The following is a 20,067-nucleotide window of genomic DNA, read 5'->3' on the forward strand; positions in this document are numbered from 1 at the left end:
GTTCCCGAATTTTTGAATTTACTGATGAATGACTAGGGAAACATTTAAAAAAGCTATCTTGTTCAGCGTAAAAATTTTCTAAAAACGAGACCTAGCGCAGCTCTCAGACTTAAAAGGCTGTGAAAGCATGCATTTCCAAATTTGGCCATTTTTTCGTGCATGAACCAGGCGGTCGGTTTTTTTGGGCAGTTTTTAAATTTGAAAAACAAATTCACAATTGATCGCAAATCCTTTTTAATTACATTTTAATTTTAATTACGTTTAATTAAATTTTTAATGACAAAAATTTAAGAAAACGGTCAATGCACTTGTAAATTTTTGGTCTTGCGTCTATGTTGTTGTTTAATTTCCTATTAAGGTTTTAAAGTAAGATATTCAATTATTGTTTTTTCATGTTTTAATTGTTTGTTTATATGATAATAAAACAGGCCCTGAAGATGACAGTATAAAACTGTCGAAAGCTCGGCGAAAACCGTAAGGAGGTTTTCTCTGTTTTGACCTCTCCGAAGATCCTCTGAAAAGACTTCTTGCGTCTATGTTTAGGTCTCATTATTGAAAGAAATCCTTTGGAAACCAACATTCAGTGTTGTATAAATTGATCCTGTTTTTTGCTTTTATAATTTAAAATATTACTGGGCTATCATGACGCATTAAACCAGTTGTGCGCTGATTATTTCACATCACGTGCGAATTACGACACTCATATCCTACATATTGACACCCCCTCTTTTTTAGTTTCGCACAGCTTTGGCCTCTCTGAAGAGACCCTTTGCCAAACGGGAGAGGGAAACGTCCGCGTTTCGCGTTCAGTGAATTGCCTACTGTGTGCAGTGTGCTGTCCACCATACGTCCACCTCTTCAAAAGTATGTCGTATCGTCAATATTTTGCTAATTTTATAATTGATCCACAGGGTTGCATCATGTCGATAAATCGGGTTTGGTTAAGGGCTTCTGGTCGTAAAGCCTGTTCTACATAATTGGTTTAGCGGCTTCGTGGCGTTCTAAAAATAATTCTTCCCTTGTAAATAAACATGGAATAGTTCAGTGTCTCCACGCGTGTCGGACGCGAATCCTCTTTAATAATCGGGGCTGGTCCTATAAAGAGAAAGTGTATTCAAAACGAATAAGTTTTTCTGCTCTTTGGTCTTTGTAACGATTCAAAAAGGGCCAATTGATCTATGAACGGGGGTTAAATAGAATTGATTTGTGAGTGACAGAAACGGTTATTTTTTGGATCTCGTGTGCCATCACCACAACTCGAAATGCTTTCGGCCGTTTTAGCTTTGACAACTCCATAATATGGCTCCGTTACAAGATTTTTACAAAAATGAAAAATGTTCAAAGAAACGAGTGTATCTTGATAGAGGATCTAGTCTCGCGAGGCTTCCACACAAAATTTGTAAAAATAGTAAGTCCCAATATTTATTGCTAGATATGATTAATAAAAAAAACATAAATTTCCTTAATAGGTGTTTTCCAGTAAAAAACTAAATAAAAAAATATTTTAAAAAGATTTTTCACCCTGACAAAGTTTTCACAAGTAAAAAAGTTGCATAGAACATAATCGATGCAAACATGTATCTCTAATCACTACAGACTTTTTTGCTATTGGCTAAATTTTTAAATTAGAAAAACATGTAAAAACATGGTTTTGAAGTAAATTTTTTAAATTGGCTTCCTGAACCCCAATCTCCTTAAATTTGTTTCGCAACGATATCGAATATTTATATGGAGCGAGAGTGTATTTTAAATATAAGTTATAATCTCTCTGTAATATTCAAAAGATATTGGGCGAATTGTGAGAGAAAGAAGGACTTATACGATTTTAATGTTGTAGGAAGAGAAAAATATTGGGGGAGGGTAAACGCATCGTTTTAATAGGATTTTTCATTTCTCTCACTATTTTCTCAGTTCAAACATTAAAAAAACCATGTATTATACATTGTTGTAAAGTTATTTTTTTCATCCAAAATGAGCCTAATTTGAAATTTGTAAACAATTACTATCAGTATATATTTTAAGCCGGACTTTATGTTTTTGTCCTGATTAAAATAGTGAATGATTTTCCACGAGGGCTGTATATTTGTGTATAGAATTAAACGGTTCTTAAGACCAAAAAATCACTAAAAACGGTTTAAAATTCGCGAAGTCCGGAAGTTGTTTTGATCATAAGGTCGCAGGGAGGCAGGGAGAACAGCGGGATTGTGCGAATCGGAAAATGATATATTCGATGGTGCTTCATGATGATGCTTCAATAATGATGACAAATAGATCGAGCCATTTCTTCGTTTATTTAATAATGAGCGGAAAAAAGATTCACCGATGATTTGAGAAAAATTTAAAGACCAATTAAGCGATCATTCTGATGAAGCTTCTCTCTGTTCATCATTCCAGATCTGATTGAAAACGAAGTAATGACAATTAAACAACATAGCCATCCTGAAAAAAATCAAAAATCTTGAACGAAATTGCGGTCGACAAAGATCTACAGAGATTATGAACAAATGTTAGCAAAAATGAATGCAGATAAGTCAAAATTTAGAAATGTTTTTACTGGGTGGTGACTTTCGGCAGGTTTTACTGGTAAAAAGAGGAGTCAGGAAACAAATTTACGAAGCTTAAAACATAGTTTGTTATGTAATAGCTTTCAGCAATTCAAATTGTTCAAGAATATGCGTGCGGGTTCCAATGCGGAGATTCCATTGAATTCGAAAGCGGTTGCAATTCCTAATTCCTATGTTATGAACATAAATAAAGCCACAAAGACAAAGTTTTGATAAAATAAGTTGTTTATAAATTCAAAAAACACAATATTTTACACATGGAAAATTATATGTAGTCCTATCGAGGTGTATGAAAAAGATGGACTTTTAAAAATAGAATGCAAATTAAAAGAAAAATGTAAATAAAATGTTTTCGTACAACTTATTTTTTCTAGTGAGCCTACCAAAAATCGAGAGGGCGCGGAATTTTTTGAGCATATTTATTTGGAGTTGGTCTTTTTGACTAATCTAAAAATATATATGATACTATAAAATTAGCGGGGGTAGTGAGTGGGGAAAAAAAAAGAAAATATTTATACGTACTTTTATCATCAATAGAATAATACTCTAATCCTTACATGTACGAAATAAGAAAACTCTAACTACAAACCACATCAGTGAGTGAATTTTAGCAAGAAATAACATTTTATTTCAGCACCGTGCTAAATGCTTGCATTATCGCATAAAATTGTACTTAAAAATAATATATATTTGTAATTTATCCTTAGGCTTATTTATCGACCATTCCACATTGTTTTACGACCTCGAATCTTTAATTATCTGAAAAAGAAATATTATTTTTGACATCTTACACAAATGCAGAAGACTTCCACGAAAGTTATAAACTATAATAATTATTTAGAGATCGTTAAATTCGATCTGATGCGATGTAGGTTTAGACAAATATTATATCCTACATAACAATCATACCCTAAACACATAATCAACAGATTAATCAACAACTACAACTCAACACTAATACCATCCACTATCACTAATGACACTGCACCAATTCTATCAACATAGACAAACCAACATGCATATCCATTCCATTCGGTCACGGCCTATCACACAAATTAGACACATTTCTGCTTTCTGATAACTTTAAAATAGCCTTCAAAAACTATAAAAATATGCACACCCTTTTTTCCAAAATTAAAGATCCCACAACTGTAACGTATAAATCTGACGTTATAAACAAAATCTGTTGTTTAAATTGTCCAGCAACGTACATCGGATTTACATCATAATATTTAGATAAGAGGGTAAAAAAACATATTTATGATTGAAAAAAACCCAAACAAAATCCTGCAGCACTGGCTACCCATCATTTTGAACACCAACACAACATCGATTTCAACAATCCAAAAATATTAAACACAGAACAAAACAAACATAAATGTCACTTTTTAGAAATGGTCTACATCAAAAGAGATAAACACAGCATCAATTACAGAAGAGACACATGTAAACTCAGCCGCAGCTGTGCTAATATCATAAATCTTATTTGATATCAGTCACACACATTTAATACAGAAAAAATATAAACAATCTTTACACTCCACACATCGAATAATTTTACATAGTCTAAATCCCCGACAATTTATCTCTCGTTTCCCTAATAATCCCGACTGTAATAATCCTGAAATGGCAAACTATGCCCGAAGGAAAGACCATCACCCTTTTTCCTATGTCTGTCTCTTTCACCTCAAAGAAGTAGAATCCTGATAGGAAAATGAATTTCTATCCCTATTTCCCTCTCCACTCCTTCAAAATCAAACATATATTAAAAAAACACATTAATATCTCACTAACACTCTCAACACGACACACAACTGTGACACATCTACACAGAAAACACACTCTTTGAGTGAGTACAAATACTTTGATTAAACCTAAAATGTATATATTGTGTACATCATTTTATAAATTCATTTTCACATCTTACATGTATTTGTATAATTTAAACAATGTTTATAAACCCCAGGCCCTGAAGATGATCTCAATAAAGATCGAAACGTTGGCACGATAAAGAAAATGTTTTTCTAAACCTACATCACACCACACCGCATCTCACGATCTCTAAATAATCATTAAATAACGGTCATTAAATATTACACTTAAACTGAAATTTAGTTTTTATCAGAAAAATATTGCTATTTATCTTTTATTTATTTTTTTCAATTATACGTTTCCGAATTATTTTCATTTTTAGAAACTATTAAAAAAATTATTAATTTTTTCGTAATTACAAGAAGAATATTTAAAAAGGTATAAAATAGTGTTACGTACGAAATAAAATATTTTTAATTTAATTTTTAGTTGCCGAAGAAGAGTACAATACGGAATAATCTTTAATAAAACGAAAACACAATTTTTGCTATATGTATACATGTTAACAACATTTGTATAATAAAAAAATAAAATAATTCTACTGTCTAATTATTTTAGTCACTTGCTGCTGTTCTAGTTTAAGAAATAATCATAATTTAATAAATAAATTCAATTATAATTCAAATCCTTTTAAAATTTGTACTCGTTTACAGGAATTCGACAAAATTGTCTAACCTTTTTCCGAACTTTTCGAACTAGTAATAAATTGATAAAGGCTCAAAAAAGAGTTATTTGTCGATAAATAAGTGGATTATTACGAGAATCCCAATGATGAAGGCTTGTAACGTGAGGGTTTTTTAAAAATAATTAAACATTCGACAATATGTAAGTTTAAAGATAGAATGTTTACAAGTATATATTATTTTTGCGGTACTGCAAGTATTTAGCACGGCTCTGGCATAAAATGTAAATTTCATGCTTTGGTTCACTCACTGAAGTGGTGCACTCGAATGGCTTCACCACAAAGGGAGGAGGATTTTTCAATTAACCACGGCTTCTTAGCTTTGGCAATGGGACGAATTTTCCGCCTCAAAATAATAAAATGTTAATACTACAATTGAAAACTTAAAGATTGTTACACCACGCAAAAATTTGACCTTTCAAACTTGCGGGAAATTAATGTCTTTTTCACTTTTTTATCGCACGACTTGAATAAAATTAAAAAAATGACACAACCAGTGTGATGGACAATTTGTGAGAAAAAAGTGTGGGATATTTTGCATTTGTTTTCACAAAAAAAAGGCATTTTGCAGATCCAACCCATTATTTAGACAACAACAACAACGAAACTATAAGCAGAGTTTACTTTGAAGAAAAATAAACCATACATATTTTTAACCGATTGCGATAATTCAAAATAACATCTTGGAAAATTTGCTCGAAACTAACTGGAAGAACAATAGTCAAATCAAATTATCTGGCAGTGTTTCAAGCTTTAACCCGCAATAGAATCAATGTTAAAGTAGTGCAAACTGTTAGTTTAACGATTTTCAACGAGGTACAATGTAAGCATTCTAAACACAGTGAATGTAAACGATACTACAAATTGGCATATGGAATGTGCCTAGGAGTGCCATATGAAAAAACCCTTAGACCCACTACTGAATTGGGCGAGGAGCATTGACACGTCTTACAATCCAAATGGCGATGATAAGTAAACCAAAATGGTTGGAAATGACCAAATTTTTAAACCACAAGTTTCACCATCCCGTAGACCTTCAAAGGAAATCTTACAATATAAAATTATAGCTAGATGAAAATATTCAGAAACGTTTTGTAGTAGCTGTACGTTACCAGAAGGTATTAAGATCAGATGATTACTGAAGTTAATTATAAACCTAATTGGAAAGTTTCGAGGTTATGAAGAATTAGGCGATTTCACATGTTCAAATATGATGCTGTAGCTATTTGAACATTCTTGCAAATTGTCAGCTGTATCTGTAGGTTACCTTAGTACCTTCTGGTAATCGCTACTGAACTCAGTAAAACCTTAAGTGCCAAGCACTAGGAGTATGCCATATGAAGAACCCACCAAATTCTATAACAAATATCCTATCTGTAGTTTCATTAAGAAAGATAATTATGCGGATGTAAAAAGCCGCACGTATTAACTTCAACTGTGATGACATAACTTACCTAAATGCTACCAGAAGGCTATCAAAGAACCTATCAACTCTGTAATAATCCTATTTGGCGTCCCAAGATATGCCGTATGATTCATTCAAGAATCCATAATAACGACCTTATACGCAGATTGTTAAAGAATAACTAAGTGGCTTCTCATATTGTATTCAACTATGACGCCTTAGGTAATTGAAAATATTCACAAACCTTTCAGCATACATGCTTGTTGCCAGAAAGTATTATCTGATGACCTCTGAACTTTTTATTAATTGGCAAGTCCCGAGGGTATGAAGAAGTAGGCTGCTTAGTATATGTTGCTTGAGATGCTGCTAGTTGAACAAACTTGGAAACTTTTCAGCATTATTTGGACGATAGAAGGTTAGGGACCTTACTTATGATGAAGTGCCATACTGATCGATATGTCAACTTTAATCGGCAAGTAGGAGTATGAATCGAAGTCTTCTCGTATTATCTTCAATTGTGAAGTCTAATGGAAGATAGATTCGTTCAGAACGTTTGAATCTAGTGCTCATAGTTTCTCTATCAAATAAGTGCCGCTTCAATATTTTCTCAATATTGAAAACGTAATAATAATGAATACATCAATAAAATGAAGTGGTAATGAATATTTATACGCATTCAAAAAACACCGATTTGCTATTTTGGAGACGTTCCCTCTTGACATTTTAACAAGTCGTGTGCTCAACAAGTCATAAACTCTTGAAAACGCCTTTTATTTCTTTTTAAATTAAGTAGTTACAAGTGGACTCAAAAAACGAAGATAAGCATATCAAGACGATTAAAAACAATCAAACTACTACAATAATTTCAATCAACAGAATTTTCTGAAAAAATGTCGCGTTCATTTATTGAAGAGAGATAATCTTCTTATTTTTTCATAGTCTCAGCCTTCATCGTATAATGAAATCCTTCATCACATAAAGTAAAAGCTCGTAAATAAACGTGAATAGGGAAATTCCGTTATGTATTTACAAACTGATCTGACAAACAAGCTTAGATTTCATGTTTATCGAATAAGCAATTTGCCGTATGTGACAGCTTACTTTCAGAAACCAAGGTCGGTAAATACAAGGCGAGGCAGTAAATCGAACATCTTGTTGCAAAATATCAAGCCGGTTCAAGTCTGTTTGTGTTCATCCTCCTTAAATATCACAGTCTATAAATCACGACCCCTTCCGCTTTCCGGGTTAACAAGAATGTCAAAGAGAGATAATGAAATTGCCTGAACTTTAAGGTAAAATTGACTTCGCTCTTTCACAGACCCGCTTCTGGCCCAGACCCGGTTCTTTAAATATCCTTGAACAATGCCCCGGTTACCTTCAAACCCTGAAACGGACAAAACAGATGTCACCTCTTTTGAGATGGCAAAACGTTTAAATGTCACTGTTCAAGGTCATCTCTAGGCAAATATGGAATCATATGGACAATAGTATGATAATACTAATTATTAAAATTTTTAGTCTATCTTCATATTTTTATTATATACAATTCAACAAATGAGAAACATGATAATGTAGATAACAAGTAAAATAGGATGTAGAAAAAGGTTGCTCGATGTTCCTACATTGTGCTGGCTCCTTACAGAGAGTGTGTAGATTGCCCCTGGGTTTAAGAATGGTTCTTAGTCAGAGTAGCTTCTAGGTCCCTTGTTCTCCCCTTTAAAGGACATGTTTTTTTAAAATTTTTTATATAGATCTGTTCTATATGTTCGATACGAAGGGTCGATGGCAGAATATTTATGAGAGTTCTCCATCGACCCTAAAAACCGATGTTATTACTATGTGTGTAGATCGCTGGAGGAATATTAAATTAGGAGATATTTGAATCCTCCACTGAATAATCAGAATGCGGGAATGTTGTTATTGTATTATAGATGTTAGTTTTAGACTAGTTTCTATTTTGCATTCGTTGGGAGTTGAAATGACCTAGCTGTTGAAAGCTCCTGGAGCATAACCCCTTTGGTTGAGGGCGATCTATGGCTCAAGGAAGATACTAACGACCCGCCCGCATAACGGGGTAGGTGAACTTCCTAATGAATGGACCCTAGGGTCAGCACATCGAAGAGTGACATAAGTTTGGGGGTAAAAATCCATATAAGAAGAATATCCATATAATAGTGATAAAACAAATATGATACAAACAAGTAAACAACTAACATGTACAATGTTTTTATTTCCCTTAATTATTTTTATTATTGTTTATTTTGAGGAATTTGTTTTGTCAGGAGTCATTAAGCTGTTTACTTTTTTATGCGAATTTATTCAAATATTATACTTCATTTCTTCCTAATTCAACGATGAAAGCCAAACATTATTCGACCTTTAATGGACAATTTCTTCTAAGTTCTGTTGTTCCACATAATATTTATCTAATTATTTTTAGACATCTGGTCAATATTGATTCCATGTATCGTCCTTTTTCGTTAGGCCTTTCTTTCATCCGATTTTATTATTCGTGCATAACAAAAGCTTTTTTTCAGCTCTGCATTGCAGCTCAGGCGCTTTTTTCCCCCGAATCAATGCATTGACCGGAGTATGAATCTGAATACACTGTGATAGACATGATACGAATAAATTCACAGAATGTAACAATGCAGTGTCATTAATATCAGGACGTCTTGAAGAATACGAGTTTTTTAAAATTATTTGTTCTTGCTATATCAACTTTTTCTTTTCAACATAAAAAAAAAGCTTCGTGTTGATATTTGATATAAGGGAAATACAATTTTCATTTTCAATTTGTTAGAAAACGTTCGTGCTTATTGTACTTCTAAATTCCTCGTGTTCGGATAACTCAAACATGAATTTTTGTCAAGTTTTGCATCTCCAACTTTATAAACTGCTCAAAAAAGAATAGGGATATTGCCAATTTTGTAGTATTTACTTTCCCTAGCATTTTTATTTTATTGTAATTATCAATTGCATTAAAATTTATTAGAAATTATTATGTTTTTTATTGAAGGAGAATTTAATTAAGAGATTCTGAAAAATAACAAAATAAAATGTTTTATTCCAAAATTTTGTTTACCGGACACAATAATTTTTTCAAAAAATTAATACCGTGTATAATATCCTCTGTTAGCTAAAACCTCTGTTCACCTGTTAGGCATACTGTTAATGAGGTTGTCACTAATTTCATAAGGAATTTCACTCCATAGATGTCGCAACGCTGTACTCAGTTGTTTCAGGTCAACTGGCTGCGGATGGTGATCGAAAAGCCTTCTACGCAAGCCTTCATCCCACATGTGCTTAATGAGATTGAGGCCTATCACACAATACAACCATATGCAATAGTCAATCTGATCAATCGATCTTCAGACTGGGCTTTAGTTCTAACTTTCTTTAGATGCTATAATTTGATTCGCAGTCTCCTGCCTCCATCGTCACCACCTTTTTATGGCGAATCAACCTCTCAGAATGGGCAGATGGAAAATTTCAAGGTTTTCTGAACATTGATGAATATCTCTGCCTCTATGAGGTCTGCCACTGTCATCCAGATATCGAAAATCCCTGCAATGAGATCCCTGGTTTGAGGGATGTTCCTCGAGAATTTCTTGGACATAACGGACTGTGGTGAGGTTGCCTTTAACAAGATGGAGTCCAATTCGTCCTCCAGCGTAAATCCCAGCCCAGACCATTACACGCCTCCTCCAAAATGAACTGAAAAGAGCACGAACTGGTGCTTGTACTTCGTTTAGCATCTGGCGGGCACTATGGAAAGGGTTCCGTCTTGCAACAATGACAATATTTCTGTCCTCTCTTAGCGTCGTAATGCGCTACGATCCACTACCAAGAATATGAGGTATGCAATGTAATTCTCAATATAGAGGCCTTTGCCTTCTTTATAAAAATAATATAATTACAATATTATTAGGAGAGAAAAAAAGTAAAAACTCGCAGAGGGCCCGCGATGACTTCAGCTTATTGTTGTCTCCTAAACTTCCTCCATTCTTATTATTATGAGTACAATTAATTAAGGTTTTTTGGTTCAGATAAAAAAGTCAATGGCACGAGCGGGTGGAGTTGAGATGGGAAGTTAGTGTCCGAGTGGATCGAGGTCACGATAGCTCAAGTAGTAGAGCAGCGGCGTATCTAGCCGAAGATCGTGGGTTCGAATCCCGCTCGTGACACTGACTTTTTATCTCAAACAAAAAACCTTAATTAATTGTAATATATTAATTGGTCAAGCGGACCACGAAATTAGTGAATTTAATTATTATGAGTATTACCCATAGCGCCTGCAGTACAGAAACAAGTAAACATTTGTAGTTATTTCCGTTTAGAACTATCTAAACTATTTATTACATGGTAGACGATACAATATATACAGCTATTACTGGATCTGATAACTTAATATTGGTTTCAGTCTTTTTTCACTTTCGTTTTGGTCACGAATTTGGCTGGCCTTCGTTGTCACCACTTTTTTTTTGTTAGGTCTATCATACAATACAACCATATGCAATAGTCGGTCTGATAATCAATCGATCTTCAGACTGGGCTTTAGTCCTAACTTTCTTTAGATGCTATAGTTTGGTTCGCAGTCTCATGCCTCCATCGTCACCACCTTTTTATAGCACCTCTATCACACATTACAGCCATATGCAATAGTCGGTCTAAAATCTATGTACAGACAGTGTTTTCAGACCTCCCTTTCTGTTCGAGGTTTCTTTTAGATAACGTTGGTTGGGATGATAATGCATTTCTCCATAACTTCCTCATATTCTACTTAAGAGTTATCCATTTCGTGAATACTACTGTGATATATACTGCGTGATATTCGCGTGGCGTGTTTTTGCGTGGAACAGACCAACATGCGACAACGCGGTGGCGTTGCGTCACGTCGCATTGCGTTGCGTCTAGTGTTTTCCCTGCTGACTTTTTTTTTGCTAAAAGAACTTAATATCAATCTTTGTTTTTTGTAATAGTAGTTTCTAGTTTCACACCTGAAAGGGGCATTTTTTCAATTTTGTTCGTTATTTCATTTCACCTTCAGCAATCAGCTCAGGCGGACTCGGTTATTTTTAGTTAAGGTTTGAAGGTTGTAATGCATTCTTCCACTAGTTTCGCATTAATCAGTGCGATGAACCAGGAGTTCTGCCGTCGTAACTAGCCCTATAATGGTCGTTTTTTTCTGGCTCACAAGAGCCTCTTCATTTTTCGGTATTAAAATGTAAGTACATATTAATAATTTGTAGACCAGTGTTAAGCTGTTGCGTGGTACTAATTAATCAATAGCAGACCAATCTAATCGATCGATTTTACAATATTCTCTGCGTTGTTGAACAAAAGCAAGGTTATTTTGCCACAAAACTACAAATGTGTATTGCTAGTCTATCATTTTTGGTTTCAATACCTGGTCCAAAAATGTTTAAATAACCAAAAGGTAATTGATCGAAGCGGGAGAATACATACGCAATTCAAAACATAAAACGTATATTTCTTCGTTTTGTCATTGTTGCAAATAAGTTAAATAACCTAGACATTTTGAACGTTTTGGTACATGCCTTCTCAGAGGGGCGTACGAGGCCGTTTCCAATACACATTTCCGTGTTATCATTGTAAATATTCTCAACAACTGATCAAACATGGTAACATCATAATTAATTAATAAAACACCGAGGACAATCTTATTTACAGAAATTCCGTCAAAACTAGAATGAATTAAAGACATGTAACAAAAAGAAACTAGCTGTTAATTAATTATTATTCTGTACTCAAATTTATAAAAACGCTGTTGGGATTTGTTTAATTAATGTTCTTGTTTGTAAGTATATATATCCTTATTCAAATTAAACAAATTGGTAAGAATTTGACCTATTTTATCCTAATTTATAGCCAGAATGTTAGAAAGATACAACTGTTGTATCGCTCGATTCTCTGGCGGTACCAGACGTTTTCTACTCCAGTTAATTTGTATTTTAATGTATGAAATATTTACATATTGTGGAAGTGAACGTGAAGAAGGTTTAGCATGAAAATACAAGGTCAGGAATGTGTCGCATCATGTTGGTTGTATGAATGGGGAACATCTCGATCTGCTTTATTGATTTTATATGGATCTGGGAATCTTCTACTTCAGTTTTTACGAATTAAACCTACAAAACGTTATCTTTTAATGATGTTAGCAGTTGCTTGAAAATGTACTAGTCTGAAGGAGCTAGATCAGGACAGGGTTATATATCAGACATCTTGTAAAAATTCCAAATGGCTAAACTTGTCCAACTGATGTTCCTTCCACTCTGGATTTGGATTAAATAAACTCTTGTATGTACTTTAGTTTTCACAAAATACAACGTATGATTTCCTCTTAAAGGATGGTAATAGTTGCTTGAAGAAGCAGTAGTCGGAAGGAGCAAGATGAGGATTAATCTAGTTGCACATAAATTATGCGAATGACAATTTTTTTGTTAAATCAATTACAACGTTTTTTCCTTAAAGGATAATACAATTTTTTGTATGTGATATGTTGCCAAATGCTAAATTTGTCCAGCTGCTCAATTTCCTGGCGACAGCCCTTTGGATTTGGAGTGAATAATGTCTTCCACTTTGGCTTTTACGAATTACAACGTATGAAATCTTAAACTATATTAGCATTATTTTTTGAAAATAAGTAGTTTTTTAAAGGGGGAAGGTAAGGTCTAATTTGATCACATATCCAACTTTTCGTAAGAATGAGAAAGTTGTCCCGAAAAGCTAAACTTGCCCAACTGTCCCCAGACAGTTTCACATTGCATTTGTGTTGAATAAAATCTTACACTTCAGCTGGAAGTAAGTTTCTTGAATGGGTGGTCAGGCTGGCTGAAGGGGCAAGTTCAGGTGAGTAAGACAGTCGTGTGTCCATGTTCAAATGATGTCTTGTTGCACAATTTTTTTAAATTCACTGGCTTTCTAAAACTTCGCGGTCGGTTAGTGTTCTTTCGCTTGAAACATTCATCTCTTGACATTTTGAAAATGGAATATCAGCATTATTCACAATAAACTTGAATATATTCCTGAAATTGCCTGGATTCCATTATCCTGCTAAAATTTTCATTAAAGCAAAGTTGATCATAAAGAGTTGAAAGCTTTAAATTCCGACCTTCTCGACCGTTTTAGTCTTGGCTTTTTTAGACAAGAAAAATCCTTTGTTCAAACTTGGCAAAACACCTCTGGCAAACTCGCCCACTGACATAGTTAGCACCATATAGAGTTCGTCAATTAAATTTTTTTTTAATCAAAGTTTAAAAAAATAAACAAAGAAAATTATCTTTATGTTGTTTCATCATTGGTATGGGATTTTATTCGTTGTTGACTGGCTTGGCCCTGAAAATTAAACAGTTTGTAAGGATTAATTAAAACTGACTATTATAGCGAAAGTGTTTTCAAAGAAACGACACTACTAGATAATTTTAAATTTGTTTAAAATTTAAACATTCTTTTATGTAGTATGTGTACATTTTTAAGCTTGATTTACTTTCCACAATCATGAACTAATTGCCTAGCTTTTGAACGAATTTCAATGTTCAAAATCGGCCTGTTATTTCTTTTTTTACATCTTTACCCCGTCTTCAGGAATTTCACTCAAATCGAGCCAGACGAAGCGTCTTAGAGGACTTAGAATGTTTGCCGATTACGTTTGAAAGATAATACATATGCAATATGCGTTTTGCCTTATCACTCAGTTGGGCTGTCTATGGATGCGACATTCGTACGAGGGAGAACGAAAAAAAACGGTCCACCAGACTGAAACGGTTATTTGATTTTTCAGCCGTGTATGTAAGTATGATGTATGATGTTTCCGTTCGACTTTCTTTCCCAATTGACGGATCTCGAAGCACAGACGCCGTTTGTCACAAGCCCCATTCAATAACAGTTGTAAAAAAACTGAACTTTGATCTCATCTTTTGATATCGTAATATGAAACTTTGTACATACACTCCACTTTGAACTTATTTCATGGCAACGGGCCTGCTTCTTATACATACTTTCGCCCCTTTTCAGAAGACTTTTTCGCTGAACAAATCATTTTGATAAAAGCACCCCCCCCCCCAAACAATAACGGCTTTCACTTATTCATTAAATAAAACTTTGGGCGTTCGTTCACTTTATCTATTAATAAAGCAAGAGCAGACTATTTTAGGGTATTATTTTGTAATTAAGTTTCATAAAATCCATAATTTCATAAAATAAAAAGACTCAAATAAACCCCGTGCGTAATTTATTAAAATGGTTAAAAGCTTTTCCGGGTGCTAGAGAGCGATTTGTTCCCTTGAAACCTCGTAAACAAATCTTTAATGTGAAGCTTTATTTAATCCCTGGTCTCCATTCGGTTATGTAATTAAGATAAAATTTCTCATTGCCCATGAAGTTGTATGATTATACTACAAAAAATTACAGCTTAGTGTTAAGAAATCATTGTGCGTATTACAGAAAAAACAAAATTCATGTTAAAATTAAAGAAAGATTTTTAATCCAACTAGTTCTAATTTAATTAACTCTCCTGGAAACATAAATGAACTGGCTAGATCTACATCTTTGCGAAATCCGGTCGGCAAAACATTTTTCTTAAAAGATTATTACAAATTCAATTTATGCAAATTTTTAAAGCAATTTAATGATGAAAACTTGATTGAATTATCACGCTATATTTTTCTTGGAAGATATGCTTTTAGTAATAATGAATCAAATATCATATAAACTTGCTGTAGTTTCACTAGGCGGCATTTTAGGCCCTCTTCTCTTAATCGTCTCATAAGTTTCACGTTTCTGCACATATATACTTTCATACTTTCCGGATTATACGGCAATACTGTCAAATGCTAGAGATTTACCTTGTTTTGAAATTTTTCGGCCAACCTTTCATGGTCTGCTGACAGAATGATCAAAGATTTTTTAAGGAGTTTAGTCAAGAACAGATACCAACCTTTTCTCCACTGCGACTTGTATAGGCCTATTGTGGAACCTCTATCCATTCTATTGCCTGTAAGCGCAGTTCTTTTTATGTGAGAATTGCCTGACCGAATTGGCGATACCTATCCAGACTGACATGTGGTTTCTTATAACAGAGTCCGTATGTTATTGACAGTCTGAGAGTTTGTAGATCTGTGTTCCTTTCCTATTTTTCTTTATTATATCTTGTGCATAGATTTGAATGGATCTCAGCTAGAAACCGTGTTGAGATTAGTCCGAGGAGTTTTGCTATGGTCCCTTTCTCCTATGGCGTTAATTATCTCTCATCTCTCGTGGATCCCTCAATGTAGAAGTAGGTTTAAAATTGAAAGAAAGAATTTAAAAAAAAACTGGTTGTACAATGATATTAACTGCCTTTTGGAAAAAAACGAACAATTTATTAAAAATAGAAAATAAAATTTAAAACCTTGACAATAATACAAAATTGGAAAACTTAACAAAATAAAAATGACCTTTTAAAAATGAAATCGAGTTAGCTCAATGTCTATTCTAATTTTACAATAGAAATAATAAAATAATTCGACTCCAGTAGTTTACATAAACGCATAAAAAAAACACCAGAAAAACCTTTTTTTGGGAGGCAAAAATGGCTGATGGCTCTTATTTTCTTCTTTTGATTTTTCTTATTCGTTCTTTTTTCCATTTTAATCTTCGGCTTGCGTCCAAATTGTCCTTTCGAAAGCTCGATCCAATCTGGTTTCTGGTTATCTGGCTCTTCTCCCCTTTTTCTTCTCCCTTCCTTCTTTTGTCACGCCTCCTGCCGGCTGGCGGGTATTTTCAAATTTTATCCTATACACCTACTCCCTCTTCCATTCTCGATCCACCAGCCTACCATTTTAAGCCTATTTCCGAAAACTTGATATTGCCTTTCTTTCAAAGATCTGTTTTCAATGAGCTCTTGGATGCCAAAGTTTCATCTCGTTTTTCACGTACAGTTTTAGCTATCTTATTTATTTTAATTCTATCTAGAATTTTGTGATGGATTCTCCTTAGATCTTGCTTTATTTCTTTGAATCTCAGGAGTCAGTTGGCACATGGAAAGCAACCTTTTTTACATGAATGAGAAGGGAATTTATGAATCGGCTACGGTTTTTATTGTTAAGTTGTTAAGACACTTCGTAGACTTTGCAATTGATTTTGTATATTTTTTATAGTGTTTTTGGCCACCATAATTAGGCTAGTTGGCCAGTCTTCTAACCTTTCACCTTTTTGTCTCGGAACCACCTTAAGGTAACTTGTCGGGCTTTTCTATAGCCTTTGAGAATTTAGGTACTCCCAGCCTAGTTTTGAGCTAAAAATATACTCATTTAGTACTTTTATAGGTGTCTCTCTGTCCGAAAGTATATAAATCCATGCTCTTTTCATATTCTTCTCTATTAATTCATGTGCACAGAGTTAGGTTTGGTGCATCTCAGCTTGTAAGATAGTTGAATCCAGTCAAAAATGATAAAGATTTCACATTTACAACAAATGAATAAATATAATACAAAACTCAAAAGAAAATTTGCAAATCTAATCGAATTTAACAATTAAACAAAAAAATTTAATTTATGGATCGGTTTGACCAACCTTTACGCATAATTTTTGCAATTTCATAGATTAAAAAAAAATCGAAGTAAGCTGAAAATATCCGAAATTTGAGCAGCTGGGCAGCTTGAATGTCTCCCCATCAGAACGGTCGACCAATGCGCACAAAGTTTAATCATAAAAGATAGCCTTGAGTTAATATGATTTTGGACCAATTTTAAATTATACTTAAAGTAAAGCTGAATTTGGAGAAGTTCATTTCCATGGGTGACATTATATCAACTTCGTATTGATCAATTTTGTCCTATCATTATCTGTACAACTGTAAATAACAAATATAAAACAAATCTAATATATAAGTTTATTAGATTTCGTGGTCCGATTGACCAAATAACATCTTTCAATTAATTAATCTTTATGTAAGGTATTGGTTAAGATAAAAAAGTCAGTGTCAGTTGTGGGATTCGAACCCACGACCTTCGGCCAAATACGCCACTGCTCTACCACTTGAGCTATCGTGACCTTCAGCTTCGTGAGAAGTGTTGGAGCGTATTTAGCCGAAGGTCGTGGGTTCGAAACCCGCTCCTGACACTGAATTTTTTATCTCAACCAATACCTTACATACAGATTAATTAATTCTAATATATAAGTTTTATAATGTTTTGAAATTGATAATTTGATCAGGAAGTTTGTAAATTCTAGTCGGGTTTTTGTTAAGTGATAAAACATTTATCTAAAAGATGATTTACTTGTTCCTGTGAGGAGTTGTGACTGAAATTAATGCGGCCCAATTTAATTATATCTAGTTGAAATTCCAGATGGAAGAAATCCATAAAAACATTTTAAACTGGAAGAAATCGGTGGAACGTGTTTAACGGGCCGTTTCCTACAATCGACTCTGATATACCTGATGTGCTTTGTAAAAATGAAAAATTGTCAGTGACATCATCTTTGATAAATAAAGAATTAAAAAAAGGAGTTCATATACAACGAAATTAATAAAATCCATTACGCAAAAGCCACAAAGTAAATTGATATAAATTACAGTTTAAGGCAGGGACGCAAATGGTAATTTGTTCAAACGTGACTTTTCATGGGGTTTGATTTATTTATTTCCATTAACAAACCTGCGCAGCGACATTCGATTATTAGAAAGAGAGTCGTAATAAAAGCGTTCTAGGAAGAAAAGCTTTTATTGCGCTATTTGTTCCAATTATGGTCCGATATTTGCTGTGCAGACCCCATTTGACAAACGTCCTCGTTAGGACCAGCCTTCAACAAATAATAATTAATCAACTGGTGGAAACGTCGGGATTGAGGAGTTAATTCTTTTTGAAAGAGCGATAGAAATAGAAATAATTGTTTAAGGCAGTGTAGGAAGCAACAAACTATCATGTTTACCACGAAATGTTTAATAAAAGTTGACGATAAACTTGTTTTGTGTCTTCAGAGATAGAGCAGGGTGTATCGAAATTCTATTTCGAACAGCAGCCGATTCATTAATTCAACACGACATAGAAGCCTTTTAAAAAATTAGGCTCGGAGATACTAAAGAAGAAAAGTCTTGGAGGGTTTTCTATTTCTCGTCAAAGCATTTTGCACATCGTTTGTCATTTCATTTTTCACAAGACGTTTGGATTTTTATTGTCTAGTCTTATATAACAAAAGCCGTAAGTCAAATTTCTCTCAACGATTTACTAGACTCTTTATTTAAAAACATGCAAAATCACTTATTAAGGCGTTCTTCATTCTAAATTTATCGACATTTAATGCTCAGTATTAAAATTATGAGAGGCGTGAAAATAATTATGCAAGCCAACCCAAAAGCACCATAGAAATATTAAATTTTACCCGTTCTATTACCTAATAACAGACTGATATTCTTTAATTCAAAAATATCGATCATCATCCGCAATCGGATGCCATCGTAGATTAGTCGAGCATGTATTGTCACGTTTTATAATTAGAACAATCTTTTATCTTCATACAACAAATTGAAGATGGCGAAACACTGACAATCAAAACCAGCGAGACGAGGCGGATGGTTGGTCGGTCCTGAGCAGGAAGATCTTTTCGTAGACTTTATCCATAACAACATTCTTTGTTAAACATTTAAATTTTGGGCTTGGTTTCTTTTTATTTATTCTTTGACATTAGTAGCTTTTAAAAAATATTTTATACACAAATATTTATAGTGTGACATTAGTAGCTTTTTTAGAAAAAGTCAATTGTTGCTAATTTTTTAGAACAATTTCTACATAAATAAAGTCATTGAAAAACAGCAATTGACTTTATTTAAAACATACTATATAATAATCGTTTCACCCCTACTGTTTTATTAAAACACCTCCAGTTAAAGCACAATAATTGAAGAACCTTTTAAAGGCTTTAATTGGTTTTAGAAAATATCCATATTCTAAAAAAAAGAATACAATATTTTTTCGTATATTTTACCCTGACGATATTTTTGTCTTTCATTTTGAATCGATGTATTAAAGACATTGTGACTTCACATTCATTAATACCGCTGTTTTACTGAAAGATATTCGTTTTGTCGATATATGGGGGGGGGGGTGAAAAAGCTAATATAGAAAATATCGACATTTTAAAAGTTATTATACAATATATCGAGACAATTTGTATCGATATAATCATGAATACAAAGGTAATTGTAACCTACTAAGTTTCACCATCAAAATTGGTCCCTAGATCAGCAGACATTTTGAGTTTCATAAAATACTCTAAATGGATAATTATAAAAATTAAGAAAAGCGTTTAGTATATTGTATTTTGCATTCAATTGCGTGAAAATTGTATGAAACAATGTTCCCTGTATCGATATTTGGGTATTAAATATCGATATAAATAAAGAATACTCTCTATCAAGTCGATATTTTTTCAGACCACAAGATTTTTATAAGTAATAATCGTTATTTCACTTTAAACACTATCTATATTTTTCTGAAAATAATCGTTGTTTTGATATGTTACATTTGTATCAATCATTTAGC

At 33.4% G+C, this 20,067-nt stretch overlaps 1 protein-coding gene across 1 annotated transcript in view; it reads left to right on the forward strand.

Annotated features, from left to right (window-relative positions):
- Positions 1 to 655: 655 nt before the first annotated feature.
- Positions 656 to 20,067, forward strand: part of LOC106672446 (excitatory amino acid transporter 2) — an 82,094-nt gene continuing 62,682 nt past the window's right edge. The window contains exon 1 of the mRNA XM_024228247.1: positions 656 to 864. The gene's annotated coding sequence lies outside the window, so the exon portion shown is untranslated. The remainder of the gene's footprint in view (positions 865 to 20,067) is intronic.

Source organism: Cimex lectularius, unplaced genomic scaffold (assembly GCF_000648675.2).
Source record: "Cimex lectularius strain Harlan isolate CLEC.00 unplaced genomic scaffold, Clec_2.1 scaffold167, whole genome shotgun sequence".
NCBI classification, from domain to species: domain Eukaryota; kingdom Metazoa; phylum Arthropoda; class Insecta; order Hemiptera; family Cimicidae; genus Cimex; species Cimex lectularius.